This window comes from Pipistrellus hanaki (genome assembly GCF_964339955.1).
Source record: "Pipistrellus hanaki genome assembly, chromosome: 4".
NCBI classification, from domain to species: Eukaryota; Metazoa; Chordata; class Mammalia; order Chiroptera; family Vespertilionidae; genus Pipistrellus; species Pipistrellus hanaki.
This window is the reverse complement of record NC_140506.1, coordinates 68,273,559-68,291,219: the sequence shown is the minus strand read 5'-3', so window position 1 is coordinate 68,291,219 and position 17,661 is coordinate 68,273,559. Positions and strand designations below refer to the sequence as shown.

At 42.0% G+C, this 17,661-nt stretch overlaps 1 protein-coding gene and 1 long non-coding RNA gene across 2 annotated transcripts in view; one reads left to right on the top strand and one right to left on the bottom strand.

Annotated features, from left to right (window-relative positions):
* LOC311621144 overlaps positions 1–5,133 on the bottom strand; it is a 169,600-nt gene extending 164,467 nt beyond the window's left edge. Inside the window, exon 1 of the long non-coding RNA XR_014794793.1 lies at positions 4,862–5,133. This is a non-coding gene — a long non-coding RNA (uncharacterized lncRNA). The remainder of the gene's footprint in view (positions 1–4,861) is intronic.
* Positions 5,134–5,350: 217 nt separating this feature from the next.
* The window catches only part of MARCHF3 (membrane associated ring-CH-type finger 3), a 134,408-nt gene continuing 122,097 nt past the window's right edge, over positions 5,351–17,661 (top strand). Inside the window, exon 1 of the mRNA XM_084880941.1 lies at positions 5,351–5,597. The gene's annotated coding sequence lies outside the window, so the exon portion shown is untranslated. The remainder of the gene's footprint in view (positions 5,598–17,661) is intronic.

Genomic DNA, 17,661 nt, shown 5'->3' with positions numbered 1-17,661 from the left:
TGGATGTACTCCCCAGGTGTGCGGAGAAGAATAAACCAATGACTGAAAAGCAATTTCAAAATGTAAAATGAAATGCCATGTATAAGTGTTGCATAATGAAAATCATTTCCCTCTGTATTATGTTTTATTTGGCTTTATATCTTGTAATCCTTTGTGGGTGTCATAATTTTATAGATGCAATACCATCTACATTAGCACCTAAATTCTCTTGGGTATTAAATGATTCTGTGTATTATATCTCACAGCTACTTTTCTTGGCACACTTACATAATAAATAGTGATACAATTCATTTTTAAGGGATAATCCAATGATTTCCTTCTTTGGCTGGCCAGTTAGCATTCCCATATTGCCAACTCAAGGGAACTAACTTCCATTAAACCTGAAATCCAGACTATGCACATTCTATTTAGAAGCCAAATCGTCTAGGGACTTACAATCTGAGACCTGGAAAGTGGTTTGGTGTTTTGAAGCACTACCTGTTTTCTATGGCCCTTTCTGTCCCGAATTCTGAATCCTTCATTTGCTGTAATGTATGTGCTACCAAATTCTCACTACACCCTAATTTTCTAGATACCAAGACAAATTAGATTAACTTTCCCACATGAAAGTAAGGCAATGCTAGTTTACTATGCTATTTTCTTTCTTAATATGTTCAAAAAAGAGGTTGTCTATAAAACATTAATTTTCTTGGAATATTTCCAGTACCAAAAGAATAGTCCTTCTACATAGACAGAAACTCTGAGGAAGAAGAGATAGCAGCAATATCATAGGATGGTCATGAGGATCAAGTGAGCAATTAGATGAAAAGACTTAGAATAGTGCACAGCACACAATAAGTGCTCAATAACTATTAGGGGTTATTATTTTCAATAAAAGGCCCACTATGAGCCTGGCTCTGTGCTAGGAGTTACCTACAGCTTCTCGCTTGAGATTCATAACAAGCCAAGGAGAAAAATCTGAACACCCTCTACTTCCCAACCCATTTGGCTTAGAGAAGCTAAGCAATTTATCCAAGGTTTCAAATTTAGGAAGCATTAGAAAGAAAGTCCGACCCTTGGTCTATAATATTTTTAGAGCCTATTTTTTTTGTCCTGTTTCTTAGATTGTCCTACTGTTCTTATTTTTAACTTAGGTTGGGAGTCCATTTTTCCTCCCTGAGCACTTGATCCTCTCTTTCCAAATGGCTGTCTAATTTTTTAGTGTTACTCATTTTGTTATGAATTAAGAGTATTTTTTTTATCTCTTCTGGTGGATTCCTGACTAATTTGTCTAGTTTTATATAAGGCCATTCCTCCAAGATCGTTCTAGTCTTTCATCAGACTTGTCCTCACATAGTGGCATTCATTTTTAAGAAGTGCAATGTATGTATAGTTTAGTTTTTCTTATAGTTTTTCTTCTGGAGCATGCATGAAAAAAATCCCACATTTTTGTGGAATGGAAGCTTCCCTTCCCCACCCATTTTTTCTATCACATTTTTATTTAGTTGAGCCTGGGACAATACTAGTATAACTTTCATATTGGGCAGTTGCACTGTCATCCAAATGCAATGAGAAGTCATTGTTTTGTGATGGTATCACCCTGGTTGCAGATATTATGCCAGAGTAATCTCTCTGATACAAAAATATCTTCTAGTAGTGATGTACAAACTAACACCACATCTTAATTTGCCAAAAATACCTACATGGTATTTTGTAATCTATACCGTAATTAGTATTTCAAAGCACCTTATCATGAGTTTCCTCTCCTATCTCTGTGAAATTAACCAGTAGTATCAACTGCAGGTTCACAGATGGGAAACTAAGATAAAGGAAGGTTTATGGCTTGCTCAAGGTCTTAGAATGAACCCAGAGCATAGCTGGTATTAGAATCTGCTTTATTATTATTATTATTATTATTATTATTATTATTGCATCTGTTCAAATTCTGAATAATTTTCCAAGTGAATATATTCTGAGAGAGGTGGTGGAAATGGGAAAGGGGAAAGTATTATTCAGTTAAGTAAAGCCTCAAAGACATTTGGTAATCAAAGAATAAGGACTGTGAGGGCCCTTTTCCCGCATTTCCATTATAGAATGAAAGGACAATAACCCAATGAGATGAAAATAAATAGAAATTGCAAGCATAACGAGGAATTGTTCAGATTGAGCTATTTTCCAATTTCAGCATCATTTTGCTCTTTTCGTCAGTCAGTACTGCTATAAAAGTCATGCCTTTGAAGTGCTTTCAACTATTGTCACAGTGCCCTCCTTAAGCAGATAAACTCAATGGACCTATTCTGCCACTGCTGTTTTATGGACAAGGAAGCATTCACCATGGCTGCTGCTCAAATTAGAACCCAGAGCTCTTTTCAGTCACACCCTACTGAAATTTAGGTTTCAAATTTTTGTTCCAGTGTCATAGATGGGTGGCAGTGCCTGAAGGCAAACGTGCTCACCATATACAAAGGGGCCAGCCCTGCTTCCATGGTCCCTCCTCAATCTTCTCATTCCTAAGCCATTCCACAAAAACTCCTCATTCCTTTAAGGACTTCTAATTTCTTTTGGGGGAATAGGTAGAACTAAACATGACTTTTACATCCAGATTTCCATAGCTTTCTCTTTATTTCACACAGATAGGATTATAATGAGTTCTTAGATAAGTAACAGATCTCATTTACCCTTGTAGAATTTGGGGATGGCCCAAATTCGAGATACAGTAGTTAGGGGTACTGGCAACCAAAGGAATAGGTCTGTGTTAGAGTGATAAGCTCTTGTCAAACACCGATTATAACAGAAGATGGTGTGGAAATATGGACTCAGTCTTGATGTCCTCTGTCTCCTCCATGTTATCCATTCTATAAGGGAAAATGAGACCAGTTACTTATTCAAGAGCCCAGGCATGGTTGTGTCTATGTGGAACAAACAGATGGAAAACCTTGAAAATTGAAACATGGAAGTCATTAGAAATGTCCACCCTGGCTGGATAGCTCAGTTGGTTAGAGCATATTGTCCCAATATGCCAAGGTCGAGGGTTCGATCCCCAGGCAGGGCATGTACAGAAGGCATAAATAAGTAGAACAAATCAATGGTTCTCTCTCCTTTCTGTCTCTCAAATCAATACATTTTTAAATTTTTCCTATTTTTTTTTCATCATCTAAGATAAATACTGTACTACAGCAAGCACATTGAACATCCAGTGTTTGGATCCTATTACTGAGGTGATTTTTTAAAAATCATTGGCATCTGTAGAAAACCTTCCCAGAGTGTTAATATGATAAACACAGTTGGCAAACTTTTTCTCTAGTTTTATCCAGGAGTGGAGGAAAAAAGCCAAGAAAATGTATTTTTCCCCTTAGCCCCCAGCCCAGACCTGGACAGAGACCTGGTTAGTATATATTCCATTCATGTGGTCTACATCTAATTCCTTTGTGACCAAGGCCATTCTCCCAGGTCTCCCAGCAGCTAAGCGACCATTGGGACTGAATGATTTCCCTTTCGTGTACCAGTCATTTGGTTCACTGGGTGAGAGTTTAAATTTGCGCAATTTCTGCAACACTAATCAATTTTTTCAGGGCCTACTAAGAACTGTCCAGATTCTGATTTTCTTGATCTTTTGACCACCTGACTTGTTTTTGGACCTTTCCTCATTGAGACAGGGAGCTGAGGAGACACAATCTGAAACTCAATCCAGGCCAGAGCTCACCTGAGAGCTGCAGCCTTCCCTGTTGGAGGGAACCATGCCGCTCCTTTTCAGCCACATCCCCTTTGACTTTTTTCCTGTCAGTGACCCTCACCAGAACCTGCATTTGAAAAGTGAGCTATGAAGCAGGTCCCTATGGGGGCCAGGCCACCACTGAAATAACACTTGTAGAGGTCTGTACTTCCTCACACGTGGTATCCTGAATAGCTATCCACACTGAGGTGTGTGTCGGGGCACCAGGAAGCCTGGCCCCTTTCCTGCCATGCATACCTTCATTTTACTAACCCACTCCTTGGGCGTCTTACCTATGGAAGCTGCAGCTCCAGGCACACAGAGGCCACTTACCCATCCACAGCTTACAGTTCAGGGATTACTAACATCCTAGGCTTCAAGGCCAGAAAGCAACCGCCAACCCTTTGCTTTTTGACTAGGTCCATGTACAAAATGCATAATTAAGTAAAACAAATCATTGGTTCTCTCTCTGTCTCTCAAATCAATACATTTAAAACATTTTTTTTCCTATTTCTTTTTTCATCATCTAACATAAATACTGTACTATAGCAAGCACATTGAACATCCAGTGTTCCCTGTGTGTGCTGCAGCCCAAGTTAAGGCTTTAAAACCCGCGTACAAAGCCTTCTCCAGGGGCTACTCATCGGTAGAGCCAGCGGACAGCGGCAGGAGCCACCGCTGGATGCCACCCCCGTGGGGCAGCGGGACCTGAGAGCTTCCATTTGCGCAACTTCTGCATCACCTAATCGATTTTTCAGGGCACACTAAGAACTGTCCAGACTCTGGTTTTCTTGACCTTTTGACAGCCTGCCTTATTTATGGACCTTTTCCCCACTGAGACGGGGGAGCTGAGGAGACAGTTTGAAACTCAATCCAGGCGGGGTCCGGCGCCCTCGGTCAATGCCCGAGCCCCCTTTTCGTCCTGAGGGCGAAAGTGCCAGGGCCTCTGGGGCGGAGAGGACCCCGCTGCCAGCACAGGGCGTGGCGGGCAGGGGTGTGGAGGGGCCGTGTAGTGAACTTGCAGAGAGGTTGGAGGTGTCAGAGTTTTGTTTTGGGGGGTAGCCACAGACCACACTCGGGACATTTTTTTTTTTTTTTCCGGGGAGCCCAGAACGCTCAGTTCCAGGCCGGGCCTTCGCGGGAGGCTGGGCGACCCCGCGCGGCACTCACCCTCTTCGGGTGCTGGTTTCCCCGGCTCCCGGGGATGCTCTGAAGCAGCCACATTCCGCCGCGTCTCCTGCGGGCGCCGGGCATAGGTGCTGTCTATCCGGCCTCGGCCTCGGCCCGCGCTGCGGTTAGGTTTCTCGCTTCACACCGAAAAGATTCGCGGGGGCTCCGGCCTTTCTCAGCCTTTTGGGGTCCCCACCTCCCCTCCGGAGGCGCCCGGGTCTCTCTACAGCCGCACCCACAGCCTGGACACCTCACCACAGCGGCTGGCCGGCCGCCGGCGTGCCTCCCTTCAGCCCTCCGAGACGGCTATTGGGCGCAGACGATTGGGCGGAGTCAGTCGCTCGGCCCCGCCCCCGGCTTCCCTCTTGGCCCTAGCGCCACTACGATTGGCTGTAGGATCCACCAGTCACGGGCTGTGGCGCCCCGCCCTGCGGGGAGCTGGACCCGGGGCTGGCCCCGCCCCTCCCGCCTCCCGGCCCCGCCCCCCTCGGAGCCAGGTCTCCTCAGCCCGGAGGTCCGCCTCATTCGCGGAGCCAGTCCTTCAATGGTCAGAGCGCTCCGGGCGGCTGCGGAGCCGGGGCGGCCGCGGGCTGGTCGTGCTGCTTTCTCGGAGGTGCCTGCCCGAGCCGATCCGCCCCCGGTCCGCCAGGGCGAGAGCCGACGCTGCTTCGGGGCAACTTGGGAATCTGGACCCGCAGCAGAGGCGTTGCTTTGAGATCGGGACTTGGCGGCCAGGGTGAGTGCTCTGCGCGCGGGCTAGTCTAGCGGCGCCTCTCGGAGCGGTTCCGCGAGCTGAGCCGGGGGGCTGGACGCGTCCTGGGGCGCGCGGCGGCGCGTCTGTCCGAGGGTGGCCGCTGCGGGGAGTCAGGGCTGGGAGGGATGTCGTCCCCGCCAGAATCCCGACTCCTGAACTTCTGGTTCCAAAGCGTCGCAACTGCCCGGGACGCGACTCTGCTGCGTGCCCGCGAACTTGGCGTGTGGTCGGTCTGTGCTGCCCTGGGTTGGTGGCCCAGGGATGTGGCCGCCGGCTCCCTGCGGCCGCCGCACGCCTGCTGGGCCGGCCTCTGCGCCCGCGGTTCCTGGATGGCTTGCGGGCGGGCGGGCTCCAGAGAATTGAGCCCGCGCAGGAGTCGTGGGCAGCAGAACCCCGCGTCCGCGTCTGATCTGGAGCCCGAGCCAGCGATCTTGGGGTTCGGGAATTGGGGGTTGTCTTCAGCTGTCAGAGAACTTAAGGAACCATCCAGGTTCTGTAGCTGGGGCTTCAGTGGTTTTTGCAGTTATTGGAAGGAAATGACAGCACGGATATTAAACTTTGGGAAGTAATTACTTTCTGCTAGCACTGGAACCCGCATCCCTCCCGGGGTGCTCGGACCTCCGCATCACGGCCAGGGGTGTCCAAAGACGCCGTCAGAGCCAAGCGGGAGCTCCGGTCTGTCCTGGGGCCCGGAGTCCCCCCTCCGGAGTACGGGACCAGACCATGAAATGAAGCACCAGGCTGGTCGAGTGGCGTTTGCCTGAGCACCTGTGTGTTTAAGTGATGAAGTTGTGACAGGAACTGACAACAGGATTTAAGGTTAAACCTGACACCTCGTTCTGGGATAGACTTTTTTTTTTTTTTAATCTTAATGATAAGGAGTAAAAGCAGCTGGTTTTTCTGAGGGCAGTTACATACATGTATTTTATATTATGTGTGGACTCAATAGGATTTAATATAATATTTTCTTGTAATTCTTATTTGACATGAAAGAGAGCTTGTTGAGAGTACTTGGTCTGGACACTGGGAATATTTTGGTCTTTGAAAATATATAGAAAGGTTGAGATATATAGCTACCCATGTGTGTGTTTGCATATGTAGATATGCACATACGTGTGCATACATATATGTGTGCGTATAAAATTGACAGGTGACTGAAATAGAAATATATGCAGAGGGAAACAACCTTGAACTTCCCCTGGGTGGAGAAATGGCCCCTCTGATCTGTGGGGTGTATAAATGAGTGTAAGCACGTCTGGATCTGCCTGGTCTGTCTGGGTCAGTCTATGTCCATGAACTTTATGAGCATTCAGTTCAGTACCATTCAGTGCAGATTCCACGTTCCTATTTTACAGCCCTGCAGCCGCCAGCCGGCCCATCTGTTAAAACAGAGCATGTACACTTCAGTGGGAGCCCTAGGATGGAGCGTGGGTAGGGGGCAACCCTTAGTAGAAGAAACATGCTACAAACAAAGCCTGCCTCTCAAGTTCTATTTTCATTCAGTATTCAGCCTGAACTTGTGATTTGGGTGAGGAAGAACAAGGGTGTTTGACTCTTCAGAAATGGCAAACCGCATTTTGTAAAATAATGATAGCCATGATTTGGGGAGGGGGTGTCTATGGGAGGGAAAAAAATCCCTCTAGGAAAGTAATGTGGTGCTTGTCACATCACCATGCAACACTGGTCTGCTGCTTTGCAGTAGCATGCATTTTAGAAACTGTGCTCTTTTGCTTCTTAAGAGATGCATTACAACGAATCATTTTGCACCAAAAAAAAAAAAAAAATCATTAATAGAAGTAAACAGAGCTTTATTGCAGAGGCTATTTAATCTGTTAGAGTGAAGACTGCCTTACTAATTCTAATGAAATGTGTTTTTAGGAATTTATAACTTGCATATAAATTCATAGTCAGCCTAATCACTAGTTGCAATGGTTTACAATTTATAGTTTAAAAACATAATAAAAACCTTTATCACAAAAATTCTGATGAGTAAAAGGATATTGGAGGGGCTTAACAGCTTAATAAATTCCTGCAGCCAAATGACTGATACTTAAAAAAACTATAAATTCCTTTAATAGCATAATTATTTTTTTGGTGACAAAATAAAGGCAATATTTTTGTGAGGCGTAGTTGATATCTTCCCAATAATTTTATGCTCATAATTATATTTTAATAATGGTGTTCATTATATGTTGCAGGATAAACTGCAATGGTTCTTAAGAACTCATCACAAGAAGTATTGTTTTTATTTTTATGGTACTTAAACATTTGGGGGGAAATGTGCAAATCCCTAATCTGTCTTTAAATTGCTGACGGACTACGTAGACATAATAACTCTCCTGCCTTGACATGAGTCATCTGAGTCAATTGGGTTGTTCCTTAGAAATTCATTTTATAGGCTGGACTCCAATCTCTGGGATTCGAGTCTGGGGTGGGGCTTAGGAATCTGCTTTTTAACAAGCACCCCCAAGCGATTCTTGATATATAAGAACAATATCCTCTATAAGTTGATTTAACAAATATTTGTTTCAAAATTTCCAGGTGACATTTACTGGCCTTGTGAAATTTATAGGTAACCCTTTAATTCTCTGTTTTCAACAACAACACCTTTGTCCTGTGTTCAGAAGTGTTTTGGGAAACCTCAGCTATCCCTGTTCCAGGTTAGCCCCCCAATTCTAAAGAAGTCTGTCTGGGGAAGCAAGGTAATTTAATCTTAGTCCTTCCATTAGTCCCTCCATTCTCTACTCCAAGTCCAGTGAAACCCTGAGGTCTCTGGGGTGACTTTGCCAGTCCTAATTTACATTCCTGAGAATTTCTCCTTGGAGGTCAGATGAGTCCTAGCCCTTGGGAACCACCTTTGATACTTTAAAGTTGTTCCAGGTTGAGGGCTAGAACCTCAGCGGGGCTAGTATCAACTTATCCAAGGTCAAGGATCTTCTTGGGAAGCTATAGCTGGCTTGCCTCTTTGTCAGAAGTGTCCCAAGCCAACCACCCAGAGACCCAGGGGGTCTTATTTTCAAAAAGTCGTCTTAGAAGTACTTTGAGTTGTCCCAGCTAATTGGGTACATAGATTTTATCAGCATCACAGAGTGATGAGTTGAGAATTGATTGCCATCTCCCTTACAAATCAGTGTAAATTTCAATTTATTAATTATTGCCAATTTGTGGTTTGTTTGTTTTTTAAATGTATCCTTTGATACCAATGTTTAAGTTCAGTTCTGCCATTTCAGACTGGCATAATTTTGCATTTCCATAATACTCCTGGAAAAGGTTTAAAAGAGAAAGGATCTATGAGAAGTTGTTACCCCTTCCTCTTTCTACCATCCAAGTTCCTAAAAAAAAAAAAAACCAAATGACTTCTCAGAGGTCAGCAGTGCCCAGAATATTTACTTCCCTGAGGACAAAAGGATGTGGGTAGGCTGGGAAATTGAACTTGGGTTGTTCCAGGCCCCTGCATCATTACAGGAACTTTTACAGAGGAATTTCTGTTTTAAGGAGCACTTGACAGGCATGTTCATAGGTCGCTTACCTAAATTTTTCGAGTGCCACAATCTTTCCCCCACTTTGTCACAGACGAGCAAACAGCAACCACAAAGATGACACCAATAACTGAGAAGTTGGCCTTATGTCTTTTGAATTATTGTTATTTAGCATTGTGGTGAGATAATAAAGTTCTGCTTAGTCATTTATGCTATCTATAGTTTTTATTTTTTTATTTTTACCTTTCCTTGCATTTTTTAATATTAAATATAACCTTGGGACAGTTTTGTTTTCTTTCTTTTTTTCTTTTTTTGAACAGTTTTCTTTATAAAACTAACCACCATATACTATGATCATTGGTTCAATGAACCTGACCTTAACCAGCCAGCCTTGACCCACCATGGCAAATAATTTGCTAAAGGTCACAGAGTACAATGGAGGTAAGGTCTATATGTTGAATTTTTTTTTTTTTTTACTAATATTTTAGACCTGTACTGTTTGCCTGTTGAGTCATGCTGATAATAATGCTTTTAGGCTAGCAGGATACAGTTGCTTATATTTCACTTGACCAGCTTCTGAATGATTGGATGGACCTAAAAATTTTTAAAGTCTAAGGTATAATTTCAGCCCCTGATTATTCAATGGGACTGATTTGTGCTAGTTAAAAACAACAGTAGAATGTTACTTTTCTTGAAACTGGGTCATAGGTCATTGCAAGCTTCTAAGGAACAATTTTGCAATTCTGGTTTGGTTTTGGTTTTGTTTTGGGGTTTGGGGGGTTTGTTTTGGTGAGGGTTTTTTTGTTTTTGTTTTTTGGGGGTATTTTTGGCCATGGGATACTTGTGGCAAAAAGAATTTGACAAATTCTTTTCAAGTTTTGACCTTCCTTTCAATATATCCTTATGCCCATAGAAAAATTTACTTATGAAAAATTCACTTTTCAAATCAACCTGCCCTTGTTTGTTTGTTGGTTGGTTGGTTGTTTTTTAATTTGTATTGATTTTTAGAAAAAGAGGAAGGGAAAGGAACAAAGAGAGAAACATTGATGGGAGAATGGAACGAACATCAGGGAGCATACCCCCTACCAGGGATCAAAGCCCAAAACTCGAACATGTACCCTGACCAGGAATCGAACTGGTAACCTTTTGGTGCACAGAATGCTGCCCAACCAACTGAGCCACAGCGGCCAGGACAATTTGTCCTTATAACAGTTCCTAATACTAAAACTTTAGCCGTAATTCTCCTCCAAAATTGTCCTTAAACTCCTGCCTTCACTTTGTGGTGGTAGTTTTTGTTTTGTTTGTTTTGTTTTGCATCTAGTCACATCTTCTAATATAGAACAGGTAGTGAGATATAGAAGTTTTACACTAGTTTTAATGTTGTGGATTAAACTGTAACAATAGTAGGAAAAAATAAAAATAGGTATAACATTAAAGTTATGTTGATAAGTGTATCACATTAAATAATCCCAGCTTATAGTTTCCGTGGGAAATTTATGAATGAAGTGACAGATGCACTCATCTGTGGCTGTACAGATACAGGCTGAGAAACAGAACTTCAGACAGCATCCTGGGTTACAGAAGAAAAACAAATGTCAAGCACTGAGAAAAGAGTTGGCAAAAAGTGACGGGTCAGGGAGGGATGGGACGAGGAGAGTGGTGGGGAAAAAATACCTCCAGTAAAATGCCAGACAGGGTGGTAAGAAATTTATAGAGGTGCTGATGGTTTGGGGTTTCTTGGGGGCATTGATTCTGTTTTATATTGTCTTCACAACCCGCTTGCCCTGCTTGCTTTAAATAATTTATTACCGCAGCAGGCCTTCCTCTGGTTAGTTTCTTTTTTTATAACTTTTTCCTTCTCATCTCTGGGTCTAATCAGAGGCATATATAATAGTGTGGCTGCTCCAGAGTACTCGGGAAAGTCCGTGATCAATATTACTATGCTGCATTATAAACCCAGGGCTATTCCTTTCTATTTTGCAGTGTTTTCTTCCCTGTTGCATTAGCTCGATATCTATGTTTTAAACAATATTTTATTAATCCTTGCACAATGACACTTCTGGGCTTATTCTTCTTGGCTAGAACTATCTTTTGAGCAATCCATCATCAGACCACCATTAATCTAATGATGTATTTATTGCTCACTATCGCAGCACTGGCAAGAAACCCAGTATGGTTCTAAAAATTTGATTAAAAAGAAATCAAGTTTTTGCAGGGCATAGCCATCAAATTATGTTAGCAGCTGCCAAATGTATTTTATGCTAAAACACACACACACACATATTTTAAGTGAGCAAAATGTGATTTTTTCCCAAAAGCTTCTAAAACTTTTTACTATGAAATTAGTAGAACAAGAAGATACCCATAATTAGAAAAATTATGATTGCACTCTCCACCTCATCCAAAGATAATGATGTGTGTTTGTGTGTGTGTGTGTGTGTTTATTTTTATTTTTTAGATTATGCCCCTGGACACTAAAATGGATATATTTATCTTTTTAATTGATAAGATAATTTTAGTGATAAGATCTAGCTCCTAATCCTTGAACTATCTACCGGGCAATAATTGCAAAGTAGAATGGACTTCATTTAATTAACAAATAGTAATAGAGTATCTGTCCTGGGCAGCACCTCTTCTCTATTAGCTAACTCAAAGTGCAGTTCAAGTATTAACACCTACTATGGGAAGCTTTTCCATGTCCTGATAGAAATCTCCATGAGGGCAGGGACCACCTTGTAGCTTCTCAAGAAAGGGTATTCAAGAAATAGTTGCTAGGTGCACTTCTAAAGGCTACAAGGCCTGGAGAGGATATGCCAAGATAGTCACCAAAAGTATGAGTGTTAGCAATATCAATCCAAGTGCCAGGTTTTCGACTTCAGCACCAGTCTCGACATTTCATATTAAGTAACACCTACTCCGGCCCCCTCCATCCTCAAAGTCCCTCCGCTTCATTCCTGCCTTGCCTTTCTCTCACCACCTCCCTGTTGTGTCTTCTTCAATATCTCCAACTCTACCCCTAGCCTAGGTCATCTTTCCTCGTTCCTCTTTTGTTCCCACACCCCTTGTTATATTTTGAAAAGGCAGCTAACCCACGAGCCCCTTTTGAGAGTTGGGACATCCTCACTCTCATCTTTTCTTTCTTTCTTTTTGTCTTTTTGCTTGTTTTTCTCATTCTATCTTTTGAAATCGCAGATGGCTTGGTTCCTTTCACCACCTAGTGGAGTGACCAGCTAGCTTTGGCCATGGGAGGTTTGGGGGCCTTGGAGGAAACAAGATGGTGCTGGGCCTACAGGCTGCTGACATCCAAAGCTCTGCATAATGGGGAAATTTGACATTTGTTACGAGAAGCTTTTTAAAAAACAAACAAAAAAAAAAAAAACAGTAGTTTTGATTCCAGAGACTAACTTTCATAATATTTTTCACTTATAAATCTACCTTTGCTCAGGAAATGCCCCATAGACAGTCATTTTTATGGCCTGGTCTAATGGCTTAAGTAAGTGCCAGTTCTTACCTCGGCGCTGGGTTACTGAGGTCATGTGCTGATCTTGTGTCCAAGTGGAGATTATGGATCAGCTGAATTAAGCCTAACTGCCTGAGGTCAAGGCCATTAGGATAGCCCTTTTTCCTTAGGTCTTCCTTACCAACTCTAAATGACAGTATCATCTGGGACATTCAAGCTTACTTAACATAGGTGCTTTCTTCTCAGACCTGCCAAGAAAATATCATTAGAAAATGGAGTGATTACATCTAAAATTATTTAGGTGTTCAAAGTAACAGGGAAGATGAGCAACTCTAGATTAGGTTCTGGACTCAAATACTGGTTTCTTTTGGATCTTGTAAGCCAGGAACACCCGCCCCTGCACATCCCAGGGTTTTTGCTTTCACGTAGGCACTGGGGCTGGGAGGCCTTGAGGAAGGCTCAGGTAAGAGCTAGTGGCAAACATTGTAGAACACATTGCTCAGCCCCTTACCTGCAACCAGTGGAGGTTCACTCTGTGGAGTTTTGCTTTGGTAATTTCTCATGGCTGCTTTCAGGTGTCTCAAATACCAAATCTTCCTCTTCTACTTTGAAAATACACTGAGTGGCCAGATTATTATGATCTCTGAACACATAATAATCTGGCCACTCAGTGTATATCCTATATAATAAAAGGCTAATATGCAAATTGTCCCCTTGACCAAGAGTTCGACCAGCAGGCAGGTCGGCCAACTGCCATGTCCCCTCCCCCTGGCCAGACTGGCGGGACTCCACCCATGCACGAGTTCATGTACCAGGCCTCTAATATATATATATATATATTTGTGTGTGTGTGTGTATATGTATATATATGTATATGTATATATGTGTGTGTGAGTGTGTGTGTGTGTGTGTGTGTGTGTGTGTGTGTGGTGTGACATGTTGTCTGGGTCAGGAAAGTGGTAGGAGAATACTACCAGTGGTAGGAGAATACACACACACACACACACACACACACACACACACTCTGTGGCCAGATTATTAGGCATTCAGAGATCATAATAATCTGGCCACTCAGAGATTCTCACAGAATGTTCTCACAGAATGTTCTCAATCCTTAACCTTCTAAGTTTACCCAATTCCAACTTTTCTCCTTCGTTTAGCCCCACCCTCCAATAATGTTTTCCATTTTTTTTTTTTTTTACATTCTCCTTGCCTTCTGTCAGGTAAGAACTCTGCTTTATGAAAGCTCTATTATAATCAGTATTACTATGAATCTTATCCCTTTGGGAGTGACTGCATTTTTTTACATTTTCAAAGGACTTTTCTACAGCATTCCAGAGTATTTTTCTGATGCTAAGAAACAGATCACATTTATGCAAGATATTACATGTTCTGACAACCTTACAGAGTGTAAAAGTAATTAGTCTCACAAAACCTCAGTTTTTACCAGCCTTACTCGTGCTTGCCAGTGACACCTCCGTTATCTTAATCACTCTTACCGCCTCCTGTGTATTTTTTAATCATTAAGAATCAAGATCACAAGTCTCAACTAGCAAGACATATTCATTACAGCCAAGGAGAGGAAGCTTTCTACAAAAACCAAAACAGGTACCCACCGAATAGGGAAAAGAAAGGTAGGGCTGCCCTGATATATTTAATAGCAGAACATGTGGAGTGGTGCATGCTTTCTTTTCTTTTCTTTTTTAATATGTTTTATTGATTTTTTTACAGAGAGGAAGAGAGAGGGATAAAGAGTTAGGAACATCGATGAGAAAGAATCATCAATCAGCTGCCTCTTGCACACCCCGTACTGGGAATGTGCCCACAACCAAGGTACATGCCCTTGACCAAAATTGAACCCGGGACCTTTTAGTCCACAGGCCGACGCTCTATCCATTGAGCCAAACCGGTTTCGGCAGTGCACCCTTTCTTGATACATTCTTACTTTGTTGTTCTGACTAATCATGCATGGCCTATGTCTCTAGAGAGGCTGGGTTATTGCCTTGTAGCTATTGTCACTTTTTTCTTTCCCTTATGAATTATTTTTAGTAAGTTTTCGTTTTCTCTCCTTCAGTTATTTAATTTTTATTATTTTTTTTTTGGGGGGGGGGCTGTTTCAGGTTTCTTTTCCTGATCTGACTCCTTCAGTTGGGTTGTTTCTAAACTCTCCAGATATTCTCCTACCACTTTCCTGACCCAGACAATACCACCCTCACATTGAATGAATTTCCATTTTTGCTACAGATTAGTAATTAAGACGCTAAGTGGAATTTTGATAGTGACCCTTTCAAGAGCTAAGACACCATTTATATCCTGCTTTAATTATGGTCTCTTGGAAAATCTTCCCCCGTTATAATGTTCACCTCATTTTCTAAGTAATGTTTTTCAAATACGACACTGAATTATGAAATCTGTGTGCATTACATTTTCTGCTCTCCAGTATGTGCTAAATTTATAATTCTATAATTTTCTTGGAGGAAAAAATGCTTATAAGACTGGAATGGTTAATTTGGTTTCAAACCATACTGCTTTTTTGCTTATTAGGAATTATTAGACATTGAAGTGATCTTTTCTTTTTCTTCATTCCCAACCTTCACAAGAGCTCCCCAAGCAATAATCCCACTCCATCCCTTCCTTCCACGCTCTATGCTTTTTTTTTTTTTTTTTTTTTTTTTTTTTTTTTAACATGACAGATATTTTCTTTTACTGGGCCTAAATATTTTCAACTTTAAATAATTCTACATAGCTAAAAAAGGAAAATCAGCCATTGTCCTTTGTTGATCATGGTATTTCCCCCTTCTTTTTCAGGCATGTCTGCCTCCTGACTACAAACCATAATATTGCACCTCTTCTCTGGAGTGCTTCTGCCCCTTAATCCTCTTATCCCAGTGGAATATGAAGCTGCTTCTGCTTCCTTAACATCTGCCTTGTGCCTGGGATCTGTGCTAGTCCTACGTGGTCTCTACTGAAATTCTTGTAATTGGATAAGGGCTCACAATCGGTAGCCTTATGGACTTCATTTAGGTCTTGGGGGTGGGGGGGGTGGGGGAGGGACAGGTGTTTGTCTGGGAAGGTGGGAGGTAAAAGTCAAAGTTGATTTTTAAAAAATATTTTTTCATTGATTTCAGAGAGGAAGGGAGAGGGAGAGAGAGAGAGACACATCTATGTTGAGAGAAAATTAATCGCTGCCCTACACTGGGGATTGAGCCCATAACCCAGGCATATGCCCTGGGAATTGAACCACGGGCCAACACTCAACCACTGAGCCATGCTGGCCAGGGAATGTCAAAGCTTTTAAACAAACAGAGAAAGCCAAAGACAGAGAGAGGGGCCATTTAGTACCAGATACCCATGCCACAGTACCATCTTCCTGTGATTTCTAGGGTTGTTTTCCCCCCAGGCTTTTCTGGATGACCAGTTAAAATTCTGTCTTATGCCATACCCAGGTTTCTGGAGTGCACTGAGCAAGAATCAGAAGTCCTAGTTACATTCCTACATCATCCCAGAGACAAAGAAATTAGTGATGTTTCTGAATAGAAATGTCCTGCTAGGAGACCTTCTGTACAAAACACAAGACTCCAAGTTAAACTTAACAGTAAGGGAAGTGTAATATCCATCTGAGAACTAGGGCTGGTGGCAGGATTGATTGATTCAGTGACACAATGGTATCATCAGGGATACAGGTTCCTTTCATGTCTCTGCCTCTGAACGTCCTCAGGGACCAGTCCATCCTAAGACTGGTTCTTTACAAGATGGCTATAGTTGTTCAGATATCATTTGCAAGGATGTCACTATGTAGAGCACAGAAAATGGATACCTTGTTCCAGAGTTTCTCTTTTTATTTTATTTTTTCTTAAATTCTCACCTGACAATATTTTTTCATTGATTTTTGGAGAGAGTGGAAGAGAAAGGAAAGACAGAGAAATATCGATGTGGGAGAAACACATGATTGGTTGCCTCCTATACCAGGCCTGGGCTGGGGAGGAGCCTGTAACCGAGGTACATGCTCTTGACCAGATCTGAACCCAGAATCTTTTGGTTTGCAGGCCGATGCTCTATATACTGAGCCAAACCAGTTAGGGCCAGGGTCTCTTTAAGGAAAAAAAAAAAAGAATATATATATCAATATATATAATTTTTTTTTTATCCACTACCTCCCTAATGGGAATCAAGCCTGAAACCCTGGCATGTCCCCTGACCAGGAATTGAACTGTGACCTCCTGGTTCAGAGGTTGAGGCTCAACCACTGATCCACACAGGCCTGGCTCCAGGGTTTCTTTTTGAAAAATATAAAAACATTACAAAGAAGAATCTAAGAAGACCTCTTTTCTCATCTCATTGATCAGAATAGGATCACATGCTCAGCTGTAAACTGGTCACTAGTGAGAAGATCAATCATCACTACCTGAGGAAGAGAGGAGGTGAATTTGAACAAATTCACCTCCTTAGTAAAAAAGAAGTATGTGTGTGCGAGTGAGGGGGCACTAGATGTTGGCGGGCAATTGTAAGTGTCTACTACATTTTGTGACTTGGGAAGTAACTATAAAATTCCCTTATGACTGCTGTATCGTTTGGTAGATACCATGAACGCATGAGCTACACATTCCTGGACACAAAATGGCAAGGCTGGGTTGACAGGGAGAAAAAAAGCCACAATGAAGACTAATTAAGGACAGAGAAATGAACCAAGATCAATCATTATTCTGATTAAAACCACAATAAATCCTAATAGTTTTGAATGTACTAATTTATGTCTATTTGTACTCTATCAGTAGATGCTTTTTACTGAATAAAAAATATTAAAATAATTTGTTTATTTAATAATAATTCTATATTTCTGTTATGTTATTTTGCAGTATAGGTCTATTTGCATGTAAACATTTTTATTAACTTTATTTACATATCATAGCATTAACAATAATGATAATTACTGATGATTATAATTGGCCATTATTTATTGAGTACTCTTGTTATAAATTAGGAATTGAGCATCCAAGAGGAGCTAGTAATTTATTTAGGTCACATAAGTACTGAGTGGATAAGCTAGAATTTAGACTTAGCTTCATTTACTCATGTCCCTTTTCTACTCTCCACGGCTTCCCTTTGC